Below are 21,715 nucleotides of genomic sequence, written 5' to 3' on the forward strand. Positions count from 1 at the left end.
ATTTTTAAAAAATAAATAACAACAAAAATTGTGATCATTATTGGGATCGGGATATCAAATATATGAATGTTGTCAATGAGATCCATAACCAAAGTGACGATAGATTAAAGATTACCGGTCAACGAGTGGTCGATATGTGTCGGGTAATAGTTGTCGTATTCATAAGTGGTATATCCTTAAAGGTCGACTGGGAGCTGACTGATGATCGTTATCAATGGTAATACCCCCACAATTTACCATTTTCTTTGCTTAAACTTTTGTTTAGATATATTTATAGTAATATTAATTTATACTTTATTAGATATTTTTCAAATTCTTTCAAAACTATTATTTATTTATTATTTTTTATTATTTGGCAAAACTTTTACCTGTATATTAATACTTAATAAATATTTTACAAATAACTTATAACACTATAATACTTAGTAAACCTATTGTTACACAGAGACCACTACTAACATCATTAAGTTAACTTATATTTGTATTATGTATTGTACGGTACAGTTACTGTACAGTATATTAGTATATGATCCGGTAAAGTATTGTATTATTTTTATTATTACATTTTAACAAAATTATGATTTAATATTTAATAATCACTTTATAATTTTCTCAATATTTTATATTATTCGTTTAATTAAACATCCATTGATTTAATATTAACAATTATAGATATATTATAGATTATTAATTAAATTTAAATTATATATAGATTATGTAATGCAAGTTAAATATAAAATAAATCTTTATTTAATACCTTATTTAATTGTTTTTTAAAATTTGTAAGTAATAATTAATGATTTACACAAATTTAACGTACAAAACATGTTTAATATTATATACTGTATATATATATATATATAATTATATTTATTATATTATATATTTATATTTAATTATATAGTACTTGACTATACAATTCATTATAAATACATTTTTTAATTATTTGTTGTTTAAATATTGGTATACAATTTATTATCTTTAAAAATCTGATTTTATATACAGTTAAATATCTAAAAAATAACTAAAAGTAACTAAAATAATATATAAATTTTACTAAAATTTGTTTTAATTCAATTTAGAATAAAATTGTTTAATTTATAGGTACTTCAAACAAATATAAATTAAAATATTTTCCAATTGATTTTTTAGTTAATTTACAAAATAATTAAATCTATCCTAGGTTATTTTTTATTAATCAATCTAACAAACACATACACATACACACACACACTCACTTATAAAAGTAGATATCATTGAAAAAAAATATATAAATAACTTATTAAATATTAATGGTTGAAACAAAAAACAGAAAACTAGTAAAAAAATATCAAAGCAATGGTACAATCATTTGTAATGTCATATCTATGAGGGTTTAAATTATTGATGATATCAACCAATTTCACGTTTTTTCAAAATTGTTATTTTCTTGAAGACATTTACTAAATTGTTTTGTCATTATTTTATTTTTTGTTGTAGTTAATCTAAAAGCAAAATGATATTAAATTATATTTTTCTTATACAGTATATATATATATACTATATATACACAGAATATATAGAAAATATTATTGTAAATATAAAACATTGGTTTTTTCTTAAAGTAATCACATGTATGTGATGAAACAAAACTAAAAAACATTTTAATTTAATTAATTAGTTTCTTATTAATATAAAAATAATAAATTATTATTTGCTTAGTTAACGTTGTTTAAATAATTTCTCATTTTTAAGTCCTAATAATAATTCAATATTATATATCAATATTTGATAATAATCAAATTTTGACAATTAGTTTTTTATGTGTGGATGTAATTTCAATCATTGATTTGAAATATTTGATTGATTTATAAATGCAAAATACCCATAATATTGTAATCAAAGTTTGGTTAGGTATCAAAATATGGGTGTGCGATATTTACAGAATATACAGTATATATATATATATATATATATATTTAAATAAATTTTATACAATACTTGTTACAACAATATAAAGTTTAAATACTATTTTATATATGCATTTATCTTAATTATAAAGCACAGTTTTTTACATTGATTTTATCAATACATTACAGTAAATAATATTTAAGCTTATAAGAAAAAATAAATAAAAACAATTTGCTTTTGTATTTAAATATACTAATATAACAATTATTAAAACTATTGTTTCTGTAAATTTAATTAATAATAATAATAATAATTAGAAAAACGAGATAAAAGAGTTGAGTTGTCGACCACTTGTCTGTATTTGCTGTGGTTTTGTTACGATTTGAAGAAAACTAAATTTTTTTATTTGATGACTAATTTATGTACAGTAATGGTATCTTCAAATAGATTGTTATATCACATAATATGTAATGTACCTTATGATACTGGCATATATTGGTGTGATAGGCATAGTCAGTGAGTGTGTGTGTGTGTGTGTGTGTGAGAGAGAGAGAGAGAGAGAGAGAGAGAGAGAGACTAATCAAATAAAAGTGAAAAGAAGTGTAATAAACATTATATGGTTTGTGTATGAACTCGATATACAATATTAGAGATGAGAGACTAAATGGCAGACATTATATGATAACACAGAATCTCACACATCACACACACACACACACACACATACATATTGTACTTACTGTGCTGTACTGTACTGTACATACACTTTTACATACAGGAGCGTTTCGCAATTGACTAAGAGGACAATTTATAACAACATGTAAGCGGTCTCTGCAATAGTCAGTTAAAAAGTTCATAAATCTGTATTAGCGGCACATTTGGGGGCTTTCACTGTTGCCGGTGTCTCTTAAAACTATATATTTATTTAATATACAATATACTACTACTACTACTACTACTACTACTACTACTACTACTACTACTACTACTACTACTACGATTACTACAGTATAAATATATGACTGTTTCTTTTTAAACTTTACTTATGGATTAAATTTTGATAATTTTTTTTTCAAAATAAAAAAAACTATTTACACATTCTTTAGTATGACTTCTTTCATTACACACAATACACAGAATCTACAGAATCTAACAATTTTTATGCATTAAATTCTTTGCTCTTTTAGAGACTATTATATAATAATATGGATTATTGTTGTCTACAATATATATACTTATAGTTTGCTGTTTTCCAAATAATAGCTGTATGTATGTGTACTACACTGTATGTGTAATCAATAATAACAGTGCCTTAATAGAGAGTTGACTTTATATAAATTATATAAATTTTCTTATATATATTAAAAATTTTGTTTAAGTAAAAGGGGCACAAAATTAATAAATAAAACCTAATGTTGTAATGTATAAATGTATGTATATAAATTTGTGTGTGTGTGTGTGTGTGTGTGTGTGTGTGTGTGTATGAAAAATGAGTTAATATATGGAAAATAAGTATAAATATAGTAAATTATGTATTGCATGAATGCATTTAATTCAATCAAATAGCCATTTGGTGTTTGGGTGGAAAAAGATGACAAACTATTTGTAGATTGAATTGTTTTTGAGAGCATTTGGTGTCGCATTTTAGATAAGACATGATATCCACTCAAATATCATATCGTATAATCTCTCTCTCTCTCTCTCTCTCTCTCTCTCTCTCACTCACACACACACACACTTCCTCTCTATCTTTATCTAACAGTTTGCTATACAGTTATATCAATAGTAATAAGTGAAGAGCACTTGTAATATCAATATTATATATACAGTATATATATATAGCCAGAGATGATTGGGTCGGAGCATAGCATAACATTTTGCAATGCATTTGTCTTTTAGCAGAGCCTTAATTCATGTATTATTCATTACTTCTTTATTAGAGTCGGTATATCATGTGTTCATAAGAGAGACGCTTTTCCCTGCAGTCAGAAGGAGAAGGAGAGAGAGAGAGAGAGAGAGAGAGAGAGAGAGAGAGAGAGAGAGAGAGATGGCTCTAATCAGATCAGTTGTTTGGATGCACTTATATGTGACCGCATATAACACTCCGGCAATCACTGGAAAAGGCTCTCAAATGTTCAGAGAAAGCCATTATTATAAGGTGTGATGCGTTTGCATTAGCATTACATACACTTATATTATATATTATATATACATTGGTCTACAGTTTCCACAATAACTTATTTCAGTTATGGAAGTGTTTGGATAAAACTTTTGTACAAATGAATCCAATTCACTGGATATATATGACCTGTAATATGCCTGTGCTCTTACACATACATCACATATACTAACATTTACACCACACACACACACATTTTCCATAAGCACTAGTAGTATCTTTTAGAGAGTTCATGTTTGCTGATATGTATATGTGTGTATGTGATTGTATGAGTTCCTCAAAAGCTATTACTAGATGATGGAGAGGACAACGGGAGAGAGTAGTGTCTAAAAAAAATTACTTAAAGAAAGACTGAATCAATCCTTCATTTTATTTACTTTTCTCCTAACTATTCATTGCATTTACTGTTAGTTTATATATTTTTTTGTGAAAAAAATAAAAGTAATTTTTGCTGCACTTTAGTCCTCACAAAGTCTCTCTCTCTCTCTCTCTCTCTCTCTCTCTCTCTCTCTCTCTCTCTCTCACTCACTCACTCACTCACTCACTCACTCACTCACTTTTATTCACTATTGAGAGCCAACAATAAATAATATATTTTCCATAAATGAAAGAGAAAACTAATGTTTTGTGTGATGATGTAGTAGTGTTTGTATCAACATGTTATAGACACCTACAGAAGCACATAGAGTACATACGATACACTCACACATATTTATACAGTATATATATATATATATATATATATATATATATATATATATATAGGTATTTAAGGTGATAGTGGTCAGCGTGCGACACATACCATATGCCTAATACCCTATTTGTCGACACCTTTTTGATAAAGCATTTTGTGGAACAAAAAAATAAAATAAATATTTTGTAAATATTTTGTGTGATCCATAAGTGTTGCACTTTTATTTTATTGTTATAAAATTTTTGTTGTTGTTATTGTTGATGTTATAACACATTATATACTTGAATGCAATGATTTTGACAATTCATAGCCTACCGGTGCTATATATATATATATATATATATATATATACTGTATATAATGAGTAGTGTTCCTTAATTTCATTCTAACATTCATGTCGTGCAAAATACATTTTATATAGAAAATACATTTATATAAATACATATACAATATATACTTTATATATAACTGCGATATAAACCGTTTAAATATACGGAACAATAGTCGAGTTTTGTTTGATAGCAATTGAAAGAATTGAAACACAAATTTATTATTTTTTTCATAACTTTTCTCACGAAAGTCCAATCAAATGGCACACAAAAAAATACTTATTATCTCTCTCTCTCTCTCTCTCTCTCTCTCTCTCTCTCTCTCTCTCTCTCTCTCTCTCATTTTTATTACACTTGTAGTGTAATCCTATCAAATGATGGGCACTGAAAGAGTAGGCACACTATGTATGCATTGATGATGGACTGGTAGTGGATACCCACTCTGTTATTATTACTCATCTCCACTACTCATTACTGGAATACATATACAGTATATTGATATATATTTATTGTGTTATATGTTATATGTTATATGTTATACAACATTTTTCTTAAATAACGTTAATTATGCTATCAATTGATTTAATGTTCAAAAAAGACATTATTATATATTATATTCAATTCTTCATATATTGCGAGAATAGGTGCACACAATTCAATATATATTATTATTATATTTCACATTAACATTTGTGTCATATATTTTGTATGTATGTATGTGTATGTGTATGTGTATGTGTATGTGTATGTGTATGTGTATGTGTATGTGTATGTGTATGTGTATGTGTATGTGTATGTGTATGTGTATGTGTATGTGTATGTGTATGTGTATGTGTATGTGTATGTGTATGTGTATGTGTATGTGTATGTGTATGTGTATGTGTATATGTATGTGTATGTGTATGTGTGTGTGTGTGTGTGTGTGTGTGTGTGTGTGTGTGTGTGTGTGTGTGTGTGTGTGTGTGTGTGTGTGTGTGTGTGTGTTAGTAATAAAATTTTGTTAGAATAAAAATTAAACCATTAAAATTGTTGATTATGATTATTAATGCTATAACCATTATTTCCCCCTTTTTAAATGAAATTAGTTTTTTTGAGTAATTATATACAGTTTTTATATAATACTAAAAGTTATGGGCATTACTCGACTATACGTGAGAATATCTGATGAAAAAAATTATTATTATTTTTTGCAAAAATATTTCCCTAAGTCAAGGAATGTTTAATCATTTATTTGTTTAGTGTATATATTAATTATAGCGTGACGTGGGATCTATTGGACCAAACTGTATAATCATGATATCGAGTGTATATATATATCTCCCTCCATATAATAGTAAATATACGGTAGTATATTAAATATATATATATATATAAGTTATACAAACAAGTTGTTGGGGTTTAAAAAATCTGAAGTTATAGAGATTAGTGTCCAACAAAAAATAAATAAATATCAGTATCAACAACAACGACGACGATGATGATGCTGTTGGTACCGGACATTAATGAGAAGATAAATACTGGTAGATGTCTCTCGAGTACTTACTATCTCAGAGGAACTGGTGGTTCTTGTAAATGGATAGTCAAAAGAGTAAAAAGCACTGTTAGGCTAAGTAGTACTACTATTTGGTTATTATTCTCTGATTGTATACTTCACTCACATTGAAGAATTGGGTTGCAATCAGTGTGTGTGTGTGTGTGTGTGTGTGTGTGTGTGTGTGTGTGTGTGTGTGTGTGTGTGTGTGTGTGTGTGTGTGTGTGTGTGTGTGTGTGTGTGTGTGTGTGTGTGTGTATGTATGTATGTATGTATGTATGTATGTATATGTCTATGCTGTTAGAGTATTGAGGGACTGGTGGTTTATAGTGAAAAAAGCAAACATATCGATATGTTAGCCAAATAAAAGCAGTGCCGATGAGAATGAATTGGTTGATCAGTTGGTTAGCCCCCGAGGAAACGGATACATTATAATGTTGGACAACAAGGCTAATGACGGAACACTATGAAAGGGAGAGAGAGAGAGAGAGGAGATGTATGTGTAAAACATAAATTAGCTGACCGTTTGACCATTTATTCTCCGCTAAAATAATGTTTTCCAACATGAAAGACAGCTAATTAGTTGGTCGGAGCTCTCTCTCTCTCTTTCTTTCTTTCTTCTCACTCACTTCGCTTACTCACTCACTCACTAAACACATATAACCTTTACATTGGCTTTAAGTAAACTTCCAGTTAATGAATCACTTCATAATAAATAATACAAAAAAAAACTTATTTTCAGTCAACTCTACTCTACAATTTTGGAAACTACGGGTATATTATACTGTATATATTGTTTTAATAAGTATAGTGTGCTTAACAATGAGTTTATTGTCTAATACTTAATACAAAATTCATTGAATCACCAAATCTATTGTAATTTTGATGAATTGCTACAACATATATAACATAAAATATAAATAATCTCTCTCTCTCTCTCTCTCTCTCTCTCTCTCTCTTTATGAGTTTATATTATAAAATAAAGTCAAACTTAGTTTTTGATAATAATATTGAAAAATTTAATTAATTAGATTCAAAGTACAGGATATGATAGCACATAGTATTGGAAAACAAAACGCGATTTTCATTAAATAAACACACAATTTGTGGCCTATTTTAGAGGGTTCTCATGTTTTTTGTGGTTTTAGTCACACATATACAGTGGAAATGATCGGATTAGTGATATATCACACATACATATAAAAGTATATTGTATTGTAGTTTTATATGCAATCAAATATATATATATTATTTGTGCCAACATTTGTACCAAAAAAGCCGCTAATAAGTCGTCCAAATCCCACACACATTCATCACACGAATTACTAGTGAAAAGCGATGTCGCGATCAAATAGCAAACTACTGATTACAACATAACAATATGATAGAGAGGAAAGGGAGCATAGTTTTCAAACAATCAACTAAAATATAAGAATGGTTTGAGTGAGTGAGTGAGTGAGTGTGAGTGWGTGAGTGTGTGTGTGTGTGTGTGTGTGTGTGTGTGAGTGAGTGAGTGAGTGAGTGAGTGAGTGAGTGAGTGAGTGAGTGAGTGAGTGAGTGAGTGAGTGAGTGAGTGAGTGAGTTAGTGAGAGAGAGAGACTGGAAGATCTTATTTGTTTAGCATTTTTATTGGCATCACATATAACTACACCCTATCTTCACGTTTTTATATAAATTGTTAAACTTTTATTTTGTGATATCTATTGTACAGAAAAATATAAAACCTAAATAAATATCTTTTGCTTTTGAAATTCTTGTTCATCACAACCGTCTTTATGATAGTTTTGTTGATCCATAACTCAGAAATGAAATGATTGTGTTTTTAGTGTGTGTTTGGTTGTGTGTGCACTCATACCTCATCTAACAAGTGACTGCTCATACATAACAAACAATACATAATAGATTTGAGGGCACAAAATGTTTGGATGTTTGTGTGTGTGTGTGTGTAGAGAGAGAGAGAAAAAAAGGAGATCTCTTAGATATAGCTGCTAACGATAAATGAGAAAACATATATTAAGCACATGTATAGTGTATGTGTATAGCGAGTGAAAAATGTCCCAAAAAATGTGAAACACAACTAATAAGTGCACGACTAGTGTATTGGTGATCACGAGTCACGAATAGCCCCCGAGTAGGTACCGGACTGACAACTGAGTATATTTATATTATATATACAGTGCTCATACCTATTGCTGGCGTAATAAGTTGTGCACAAATAGTTATGAAGACTAACAATAAGATTTATTCATGTAATTGCACGATGAGATGGGGCATCAATTTAAGGAGCACTGGCAATGCCATAAACGGCACAACCATTTACTAAATATATATATATATATTCAATACATTCAGTATATCGTATATATTGCTACATATATTATATCTATCTTTTCTCAACTTTATATACACTATATTTCATTTCACGCGAGACATGTTTAGTGGTAGTGTCTGCTTATATATATAAGCTGTTGTATTATTATATGACTATAGTTATGGCACTTCATAATAATGATTGCAATGATTGTAATTTCATAAATATCTGCAACAAAGATATGTGTGAATATATGAAATGCATGAGAGAGAGAGAGAGAGAGAGAGAGAGAGAGAGAGAGAGAGAGAGAGAGCGTGCCTTATGTTGCCCTCAAAGACATAACCAAAGCTTACATTTTGAGTCCAAGTAGTAGTAAATGCTTTTATTTCATGATATGAACCAATATTTTAAAAGAAAATTTAAATTCCAAGTCCAACACAACCACACAAAACATGAATAATAACAAAACAAAAGATACAGTATTTTCATCCACAGCTCGACTATCCAATTGGTCTTTCTCTCTCTCTCTCTCTCTCTCTCTCTCTCTCTCTCTCTCTCTCTCTCTCTCTCTCTCTCTCTCTCTCTCTCTCTCTCTCTCTCTCTCTCTCTCTCTAACTTTAAGTCTTCGTTGGCTTCAAGACTCAAATAAAAAAGAAAAGAAAGTTAAAGTTATGTATCATAAGTATGTATGAGCTATAAATGAGTTTCTTGTGGCACATATATGTACCGTATATGTGATGGCGAGAGATAGCAGCTGCACGTCTGCCCTATCGGGTCCCATAAGGCCAGTCCGTTTGCCGGCGCTTTTGTCTCGATAACTGCCATCCAAATTATATCAACGAAAAAGAAAGAAAGAAAGAAAGAGARAGAGAGAGAGAGATGCCATAATGTGTGTGCTATGTGTGGGCACATCCCACTTGAATCTACCTTTTGATGTGAGACACCGCTTCTCATACAAACCGCAAATGAAATTCCGGAGCCAACAAAATTTTGTAGCGAACCAACCAATACATCCATTACCCCCATTGTAATTGAAGTCTTTAAATGCTATTATATAATAGAAATTATATTTTTGGTGCATATATAGTAATTTGTTATTTAGTCCCCTTTTTATCATTTTTGATGTCTCATTATATTGTTTTGTGTGAACAAGTTGCTTAAACCATACATTATATACCAGTGCTTGTATGTACTGTATTTGTGACTCATTGGCATTACTGTATATACTGTACATGTCGTTCCCAAATGATTACAATACAAGTATTATTAAATTATTAAGAAATTATTACTGTATTATATATAAATTTATATGCAATGCAATAAATATATATGAATGCAATGATAATTATAAATTACAATATATCACGACTAATAAAGCATTCATAGCACACAAACAACACAACACAATAAGACATTAAAACACAATATTGTTTATTTAATATTCAACAAAAAATATTACAGTAATATTGAAGTATATATTTGAAAATAATAAGATATAATTTTGTTGTTAAGTTATAAAAAATAAAAGAGGAAGAAATATATATTTGATTTTTTGGACAATGATTTACATATCTGTCTTGAGATCTGTTTTGGTGTTCATTAAATGCAATGGCATTCATATAAGCAATCATTGAATTGATGTTAAAGACGTGTTGGCATTCATTGGGAATCGTGAGGTGAGGCATAATAATAGCCCATATGAATGATGGTGTGTATGGATGTCGTCTCAATTGGGGACTCAGGTGTGTAATTAAAGTGCAGATATAATCAAGGATATGTATTTGCCAGGCAATGCCAGCCCTTTGCCCAACCAGTCATTGTCTTGTGTATGTGTTGTGTGTGTGTGTGTGTGTGTGTGTGTAGTGCCCGTCCAATGGCCTGTGAATCGCCGACTCTTACACACACATATCTGGTGGTGGCTGCTCTCGCCAGTCATATACATAGGTTCATGTCATGCACGGGTCAAATGTCAATAATCATCCATTAGTGAGACATTTTTGACATGAATTCCTTGTTGTTGTTGTAGTTGTATTTTTTAGTGGTTCCCTTTCCTACCCCCACCCCTCCCCACATAAGTGATCCGCAAAATTGGTTGAAACAAAAAATCTTTTAAAAAAGTGGGAGTCGACACATACTTTACATTACCCCGTGTACTACACATAGGCTTTTACACTGTATTAGCCCATTACCTACAGTCCATATAACTTATAATATATAAGTGAGTCGCCCATATAATGAGATACCGAGAGAACTTGTACAGTATATGTGGAGATACTGGAGATACTGATCTATCGGTGCAATCATTGTTTAGGTCGGTTTAGGGCTCAGTTGTATTTTTTATATTTTATTTACTGCGCTTTATTTCTTCTTCTTCTTCTACTTCAAAGGTATTATACCTTACTCTTACTGGTCGTGACTATCAAAAGCACCAGCCATTCAATGAAACACTGGTTTCACAACAGTTTACACGTTTTTTAGTGTATGTGTGTGTGTGTGTGTGTGTGTGTGTGTGTGTGTGTGTGTGTGTGTGTGTGTGTGTGTGTGTGTGTGTGTGTGTGTGTGTGTGTGTGTGTGTGTGTGTGTGTGTGTGTGTGTGTGTGTGTGTTGGGTACACACAAAACGGCATCTCATTTGCATTTTTCTGTTCAATAACTTATTATATTTATTATTATTTTTGCGAGTGTTTTAGACAATGAATTTTATATGCCATATAATTCAATAGAAAATTCAATTTTTTTTATCTTTTCCTTATCATTGATTATAATACCTATGCATCTCATTGCCTGATAATTTGACAAATGACTTTGATTGTGTTGTTTTTTAAATATTAGTAATTAACTTTATTACCATTATATACTGTATATACAGTATATACTATACTATATTTCATTGTATATCATGAATAAAACAAATATCAATATGTTTTTGCAAAATATTTATAAAATTAAATTATTACTGTATATTTAAATGATATTTAAACGAATATTATGATAAATGATTTTTGTTTTGTTGTTGTTGTTGTTGTTGTTGTAAACTTTTCCAACTAATTTAATACACAGTAACTTAGTTAATAATTATTGATAAAATTTTATATAAGCTACTTGGATTTTAAAGTTTTTATTATTATTATAATTACATTTTTATTAATAATTCAAATGTCGTAGAGATTAGGGGACAACACTTGACTTTGAAAATATATCTATATGTCAGCTCAGATACCAGTTTGATAATAAAAAACTTGTCTCATATTAGCTATACTCTGACAACTATTAACTTTGATTTATGCATAATATTAAAGTTTATAAACTATAAAATCACTAATACTTTTATTTTATTTTTTGTAATATTATTTTTTTTAATGTACAATAATCATATGAGATGCAACATTTTATGGTTAATTGCAATATTATTAATTTATTATTTTTTTTGAATAATTTTGTTTTAAGCTTAAAATTTGCTGTTATATGACATTTTTTAATATTAATAGATTGAGATATCAATCATCATATACTGTAAGCAAATATTATCCATCAAAATAATGTCAATGCATTTTTTTTGTCACTCAATTTGTTTTTTCTAGTTATCATAGACTCTTGTATATTAAATGTAATACAAAATATTTTTCAATAATATACGATACGTAAAAAAAATAATTTCAACAATTTTCTCCCAATATATTTGATAGAGTAATATTTGTAAAAATTATTTTTTTTGACAAATGTAATTGCCACTACAACATAATAAATTTAATTTTTAATATCGAATATAATTAAAATTCAATATAATTATGGAAATGTCAGTTATAATTATTTTTCTGTTTTTAATGTCCAATGTGTGTGTGTGTGTGTGTCTAAACGTCCGGGTATTTTTAATGCAAACAAAATAAATTGCATTGCTATCTAAAAATAATATCTAAACGCACGCCTCCCTTACGGATATATACAGATTGATATTATGGTGTATTGTATATTGCATTATAAAAATGATTTGTCTTTTACTATCAAATACCGACAATCAAACAATAAAAAAAATTGTATGTTTAAATCAATAGTCAAATATGAGTTATTATTAAATAAAAAGCGTTTTTTTACTATAAGTATTTCAAAAAAGAAATCATATTTCAGATATTTAATTATTTTGTTTTAAAGCGAAACCGTAATAATAAAATTGTTTGCTTTAATTTTCTAGGTATTATACCTGGGGCATTTTTTTAGGAAGTACTGTTTACACTATAGCACAGTTAGCAATTTTGGCAAATTTTACTCTAAAAAGTTGTTTAACGTTGCGTATATTTAATATACTATTATATGTATACAGTGTACAGTATATTAGATGCCCGTAAAATGATAATTATTAATGTGGCAATTTGAGAAACTATGTATTTATATCAAGGGTATATCTATATATCTATAGTTAAATTTATACAGTTAAATTGTGTATGGTAACCATGTATTTCAATTTAAGTCACTGGGAGTTGAATAAAGTTTGTATAATATTAATTATCTATAATATATCCCAAATTTTTTAAATTGTTAATTAAAACAATTTTCAAATTAGCTAATAAACAGTATTAGACGATATTTTATTAGTGGAATACAATTAAATTAAATACAATAAAATAACTTTAAAAAGATTACTAAAATAAAAAATATTAATTAAATTTTATTTTATTTTGTCATTTTTATTCAATAAAAAATAAATACTAAAAATTTCATTACTAATGTTACTTATCTATCATTTTAACAACTAAGATAAATGTATTTAAGTTTAAGTTTTGTTTTTTATTTCATGTGTATTACCTTTTTTTGTTGTTGTTAACACTAAAAAATAAAATTTAAATTATTAAAAAATTATGCATGATAAATTTTAAGTTGACAAATCTGATTTACTTAGATGATAATGTTTTTTTTGTAAATTAATCATTAAAGTATTAGACACATATATTGTATACACTTACATAAAGTATTTAGCAATAATAATAAATTAAATTATATATATTTATATCGCTAATGTCTCAATTGTATTCATTGATAATAATAATAATAATAACATCATTTTAGCATCAATTTTAAATTGTGGTAATCATTGTCATGTTATATATAATATATATATACAGTATATCGGAAGAAAACTGTTTAAATATATTTATTTAAAAAAATAGATAATTGTTTACATAATTTGAAAATTAAATGCATTTAATAAATATTTTTACAAATATTTCTATGTTATTATCGCCATTAAAATGTAACAACTGAGTCAAACATCAAAGTCAATCATTTGATTGCAATGTATATATACAGTATATTATGTATATAATATATAAATATATATATATTTAACTTATATCCTAATATTCAATATAATCTTATATATTTATATAATATTTATTTTGAGAGCAAAATATATGATATTTTGTGAAAAAGCCACAATTTGAATGATAGGCAAAAATTTTTAAATTACATGTAATTTACAAAATTGTCTATAATTTAAACATCGCCAGTGCTGGTGCTGGTGATGGTTGCAAATAATGGTGCTGTAATGCCAGCATAATATTGACGACCTCTCTCTCTCTCTCTCTCTCTCTCTCTCTCTCTCTCTCTCTCTCTCTCTCTCTATTTTGATCAATATTATGGGAAAAATCTATGTCTAAAAGTTTACTATGAATTACAAAGTGATAACTTCCAGATGTCCTCCTAATATACATAGACAGTGACTTCGGATAGAGAAAAAATAGCTAAACTTTGAGATCAAAGTTAATTTATTTTGTGGCAAAAAATTAGTTTAGAGTGTAGTTCACTATAAATCAGGGCTTCAGTCACGTTAATATAATATGTCTTTTATAATAATAATAATGAATTTTTAGTGATAAAACCTATGCTATGAACCCATGATCGATACCATACACTTAGAAAATTGTCATAAATTAAATTTCTAATTCAATTTTCCAGTTCGTAATTGTTTTGTGAAATATTATTAATTACAATTATTTACATGAAAAATATTTTACAATATTATTAAAAAAAATAATATATTAAATTGTAAAATTGTATTCAATTACTATAATATAAACAGCAAAATTAATCATATTAATTAATTAATTATTATTAATAGAAAAATTTTATAAAATTTATTATTTAAGTTAATTAAATAATTATATAGTTGTTTATATAGTTAGTTATATTAGTATATTATAATTTGACAAACAATTAAATTAGTATTTTTTAAACAACATTTATCTAATTATATTTACTATAATTTGATGTTTTTTAAAATAATATTTATTTAAAGTTACTAGTATAAAAGTGCTAATGTAGAAAATTAGTTTTATAAAATTTAATATACATATAATAATATACAGTATGTAATATTTGTAATAAAATTTAATATATTTGGTCCCAAATTCAAAACTTAAATCATTAAATTAAAAGTTTTTTTACTGACACGCGATCTGACAATTCAATAAATAAAATTTAATTAATTTATAATGTTTTGCAAACATTAAATAACTGAGAATTAACATTATATTAATATATACGTATAAATGCTTTCAATAATTAAATAAATTATGAAATAAATGTTTAAAAGCTTTTCAAATAAAATTTATATACTTAGGATAATATTGTCAAAAAAAATGTTTATTGATATAAAACGATTTATTTAATAATATCATAATTTTTAAATAAAATCATAAATTCTTTAAAAACTTTTGTTTTGATTGAGAGGACAGAAAGAGAGAGAGAGAGAGAGAGAGAGATTCAATGTTTGAAAACCGGTTAAAAGTATTTAAATTATATACATTTGAAATACAAATTGTTTAACAGTTTTACGAAAGCAAAGCATATTATTACATACAATACTTTTATTTGTTTAATTTATTAAGCAATTAAAACATAACAACAAATATCAATGCTTAACATAAAATTAAATAAAAAATTCTAGAAATTAATTATGGACTATAAAGGTAATTTTTTAATAAAATTTTTTAATTATATATTAAAAAATATTAAAAAATATTATCAAATACATTGCATTTAGTGTATTTAATCTAATATTTGGCTTAATATTGTATAATACTAATTATTATTATTATTAAATTTATAAAATGCTGCTATAAATTTATATTTTATTTTCAATTTTTAAATTCATTAACTAAAATGCTAAGTCTAATAATAATAAAATGACATAATAATTACAGTAGTTTTATGCAGCAAATAAATATTGACAATATATCATAATCTTATTTTAATTTATTAAACAACTTGTCTCATATAAATATACATAAAAATCATAATAAAATATTATATATATATATATTTAAAAATATTACTTAAAAGATATATACATTTTCATATTCATAACAAACAGAAACAGTAAATACTCATCAAAATAAATAAATACAAATATTTTTTTCCATAAATAAAACATGAATGAAGCTTTTGACAAAATTATAATTAAATAATTATTTATTACAATAGTGCATATCATATACTGTATATAATTTGTTTCAATGACAAATATTTTTATAAATTATAGTTTATGTATTATTTGAACGCAAACTACTTGTCGTATATTTGAATATAAAAAAGCTGTTGTAATTGACCAAAACTATTACTTAATAAAAATCAAAATTAACTATAAAATATTTGATTTAATATACAATAAAAATAAAATAAAAATTTAAAATTCAAAATCATAATTAATATAAATGATAAATTGTGGTCACAGAAACACTGCATACATTTCAATATTATATTTCGATAATATTATCTCAATTGTAAAAATATTACTTTTTAAAAAGCTAATAGTTAAAATACAATACATTATTGTATAAAAGATAAATATATACTATATTTGGTTTATATAATAATAACTATATACTGTATTTATTATTATTATTATTTAAAAAATTTATTTGTATAAAGACTGGGAGTTTTCATATTTAACTCTAAATATATAAATCTCTTATTTATTGCAAAGACATGTCATTTATAATAACTTTTTATTATTATTAATATATATTTATTATAAATATTATTGATTTAGTAGATTCTTAGCAAAATAAAATACAGGTCACAAATGCATAATAATAATAATATTGGCTTTTATAAGGTTAAAAGCAATTAATATACAGTATTTTTTATATTATAAATATATATATATATAACTTATAAGTCTTTGTTAATTTTTATTTATTTTACTATTTTGTGACACTTTTCCATATTTACACAATGGTATTATCAATAATCCTAATCATTAATAACATCTCTCTCTCTCTCTCTCTCTCTCTCTCAATATATTTTTGAGACACACTTTAATTAAGCAAAAAAAAAAAGAAGAGTCGGTATCTTTTCAGTTAACTCAATAACTGGTGTTTTTAAGCTCCAAAAGTTAATATGAATTTTTGTTTTGTTTTGTTTTTGTTTTTTGTATTAAGCAAAACAAAAGTCAATTTGAAATGTCATTCAAGTCATACATATTTCACTAAAAATAACTGCCAAAAGAAGAAGAAGAGAGAGAAGTAAAGTAATGTTTGACTTGTATTGACTGTACAGACAAGTGAATGCATGAAATGGTTAGTACTGTACAGTACTATGAGTTAAACCCAAAACAGTCGGTAATTGATGTGTTCATGAGCTCATGTACTTCATGTACTGTTTGTTTCACAAAAGCATTTTATATAACTGGCAAAATCCATGTCCAACCCTATCATTGGCATTGAGTGCTCTCAAGCAGTAAACCTATCATTATTTTCGGTCATTTCTTTGTCTCAATACATATATATATTATATTATATATATATATATATATATTGTTAAACAAGTGAACGAAAAAGGATTACCAGCCGTCGAGACCTACATATATATGAGACTCCGGGAGAAGTCTAACATTTGGTTTATTGTCGGAATACAAAAACTAATTATCGTTTTGTGTGAAGTCAGGACAGCAAAGAGTCAGCCCTTTAAATGGCAATGCAATGGCCAAAGGGATACCAATAAGAGATACCAAACACGCAAATATTGCCAAACAATTTTTGTTAAGAGAAAGAGAGAAAGAGAGAAAGAGAGAGAGAGAGATCATAAAAAGTGAACTCTGGAACCAATGTCTGTAAAAAGCCATTTAAGAGTCAACCCTTTCTGACTACAAATTATCACAAATATGTTTTTCGGGAGACTTCTTAAGGCAATATATATATACCTTATATATATATATATATATATATATATATATATATATATATGTATTGATTAGGCCTACGACCACAAAATACAGAAAATGTTTTACTGTACTGAAAAAAACATTTTGGGATCAATTGTACAACAATTTTGTAATTTTTTTTTTTGATGATGATTTAGGTGTTCACAAAACAAGACAAACCCATTGACGCGTTTATGATTTCTCTGTCTGCACTGTTAGCCCCCAATGTTGCCAGTGCTTTGCCAATGTTCACAAAACAGGACCACCACCTGGTTCTCAATGGCACATCTTTTTAGGCTCCTATGGAGACATCATACATATTACCACATTTATATATATATACTGTATTACATATATACATACATCATACACATATCATATCATATCATACACACACACACACAAACACTTGTATATGACTTATATAAGCAGCTCATGTATGTATTGATGCCTTTCTTTTATTTTATTATTATTATTATTTTCTGGGAATACATTACAAATGCTAATTAGTAGTTTATATTTTTATTGTTGTTGTTGTTTAAGAGCCCAATATATGACATTATGTTGTCTTTCCAGATAAAAATACATCTATTGTTTTCAGTTATAATATGACTACTTTTTAGCTCGTAATGCCATAACCCCCAAACATAAATAAGCTTTTTATATATAGTCATACATAATATTATATAATTTGTGGTGAAATCATCAAACATTACAAATATTATACAATAATAAAAATTATATATACAATAGGTTCTGCTGTTGTATAAGTGATTATATACGATAATTATATGTAAAGTGATGTAATCCTTTACTGGATTGTCCCCAAAAATAATCATCATTTGGAGACAAATGTTGTAAATGAGTAGTTAGGACAGTATGTATTTGTTGGCGGGTATTATGTGTGTGTATTTGGCGGACTAACTACTCTATGGGATCAACACTGGGAAGTGGGAAACGTTGGATAGCATAATGAGAGAGAAAGAGAGTAAAGTGACTGTTGTTTAGTAAAGTGCATAACAGTGGGGACACAGATGTCCAAAGATGAGGAATTAAGTCTTGTATGTGACGCAAACCATATAATATAATATAGTGACTATTGATGTACAATAGCAGCAATAATATTGGGTTAAAATTAAATATACAGAAAACGGTAACAATATTCTTTCTCTCTCTCTCTCTCTCTCTCTCTCTCTCTCTCTCTCTCTCTCTCTCTCTCTCTCTCTCTCTCTCTCTCTCTCTCTAATTCTTTCTCTTTATATTTATTGATTTATTAGCCGAAAAAAGTGCTGAGCATTACATTACTTGTGAATCATTAGGGATGTGAGTGAGTGAGTGATTGAATGAGAGAAAGAGAGAGAGAGAGAGAGAGAGAGATTAATATTAGCGATACAACAGCTGAATTAGTCTACATTTATACTATTATATGATATTTGACTCATATATATATAATATAACTTATATATATATTTTGGCACAAAGTGTCGCCCGACATATGCAATGAACTAAATGGACGATTTGTGTAACACTTGTGCCACTATATCGACGATATCACAAAACTTGTTGTATATATCTTTCTATGGTATATAACAATATGTTTTATGTGTAGTATATATTTATACTGTATATAATGTGTATATTGTTAGTGAAGTGCCACACATTTTGCAAACAATTATTATTACATAATATTAGTCCCTATTATATGTTTTACTCAAATAATAAATGAACAGATGATAAACAGCCACTTAATTGATGTCATCATTTTATTTCAGTCTCAATAATATTCACTCATATTTTCAAAATATGATGTGTCTGTATGTCTCTAATGAAGGCCAATATGCATAATATATATATATTAGATATATATATATATATACAGTAATAGCTTATATTATTTTGTATATACATATTGTCTCTTTCTTTCTCTTTCTCTCTCTCTCTCTCTCTCTCTCTCTCTCTATATATATATATATATATATATATATATATATATATATATATATAATTAACTTTAATTTTTGTGGTACTATTTTGTTTGAATGACAGCTAAAAATATTTTTGCTTATTGTTTGTAACAACACATTCAAATATATTTAATAATAATAAAAAAATAAAAACAAGTCCTGTAAAAGCTTTAAAATGCATTTAACAAATACGAGGCTGAGTTTGACTGAGTTTTTATTGTATTATTTAATATAAAATTTTTTTAAATATAATTTTTTTTAGTTTATGAATTAAATAAAAATAGTTGTTTTCCCCAAATAAAAATTTTACATATATTACAGTTATAAATAATAAAGTATTATATTTTAACATATCTTATATGCATTATATATGGTTATCTACCGGTAATAATATCTATATTATTGATATATTTCCTTGAACACTCAATCATATGTTTAGTAAATTTATTATTTTGTTTAATAATCAAAATGTTTGACTTAATTAAAAAATATATAGTGTAAATGTGTCATAAATATATATAATATATTGTTTGCTGAAACTAAAAAACATTTTATAATATATTTTAATAATTATGATAGGAAAAAGTTTCTGGGATATTTCTTATGAATAAATAAAAATTATCATTGTAAATTTATGCAATAAAATTTTTTAAAAATAATAAATTATTAATAATTTTACTAAATATACAAAATACATAACATTTGCTATTTAAATATATAAAATAATTTTCTAATAAATTATATAATAAATGCCATAAAATGTATTATTATTTTTTCAAAAAACCAACACATTTTGAAAATTATTTTTGTGTTGAAAAATCATCATAAAGTTTAATTCATAAATTTTCACAACCATTAGTTGTGTGTGAAAATATAAAATGCAGTCAATTTAAAAATAATTAACTTATCGTGTAATGTATTGGCTTTTATTATATAGTACTGTATATTCCTTTACTACAGTATTATAATAAATATATTACTATTGTATTACACAATAATTGTAGAGAAAATAACAATAATAAAAGAGGTAAATAAAGTGAAAATAGTTTATCAGTATTAGTGATAGAGAGAGACTAACATTGAATTATAAATTATTACTATTTATATATATATATAGTTTGAGATAAAGTATAGCCCAACAAAAAATATATGTTTGATATAATAAAGTATATTATATATAAAAAATGAGAGATGAGAGCTGTCTTTGTGTAGGAGATAGAGGAAGAAAAAAGATTTTTTGGGTCCAAAAGTATGCTCTCGACTGATAACAGACACGACTAAAGTAGACTTACATTAATTTAGAAAATTGTATAACAATTTTCAAGTGGATTATAGTGTGTGTGTGTGTGTGTGTGTGTGTGTGTGTGTGAGAGAGAGAGAGAGAGAGAGAGAGAGAGAGAGAGAGAGAGTGAGAGAGAGAGAAAGTCATGAAATATGAAACTCATCCACAAAACAGACACCCATCCAGAGTGTGTGTATGTATGTGTCATATAACAGACAATTTTTTACATACAATGCTTCGGTAGTATTCTCTCTCTCTCTCTTTAAAAGGCCTAACTATGCCCACTATTTAAGCCCTCTATACTAGTAATAATGGAATTTGGACTCTCTCTTTGATCTCC

Source organism: Oppia nitens, unplaced genomic scaffold (genome assembly GCF_028296485.1).
Source record: "Oppia nitens isolate AA-2021 unplaced genomic scaffold, nextdenovo-longstitch-racon4-pilon3 scaffold3_pilon_pilon_pilon, whole genome shotgun sequence".
NCBI classification, from domain to species: Eukaryota; Metazoa; Arthropoda; class Arachnida; order Sarcoptiformes; family Oppiidae; genus Oppia; species Oppia nitens.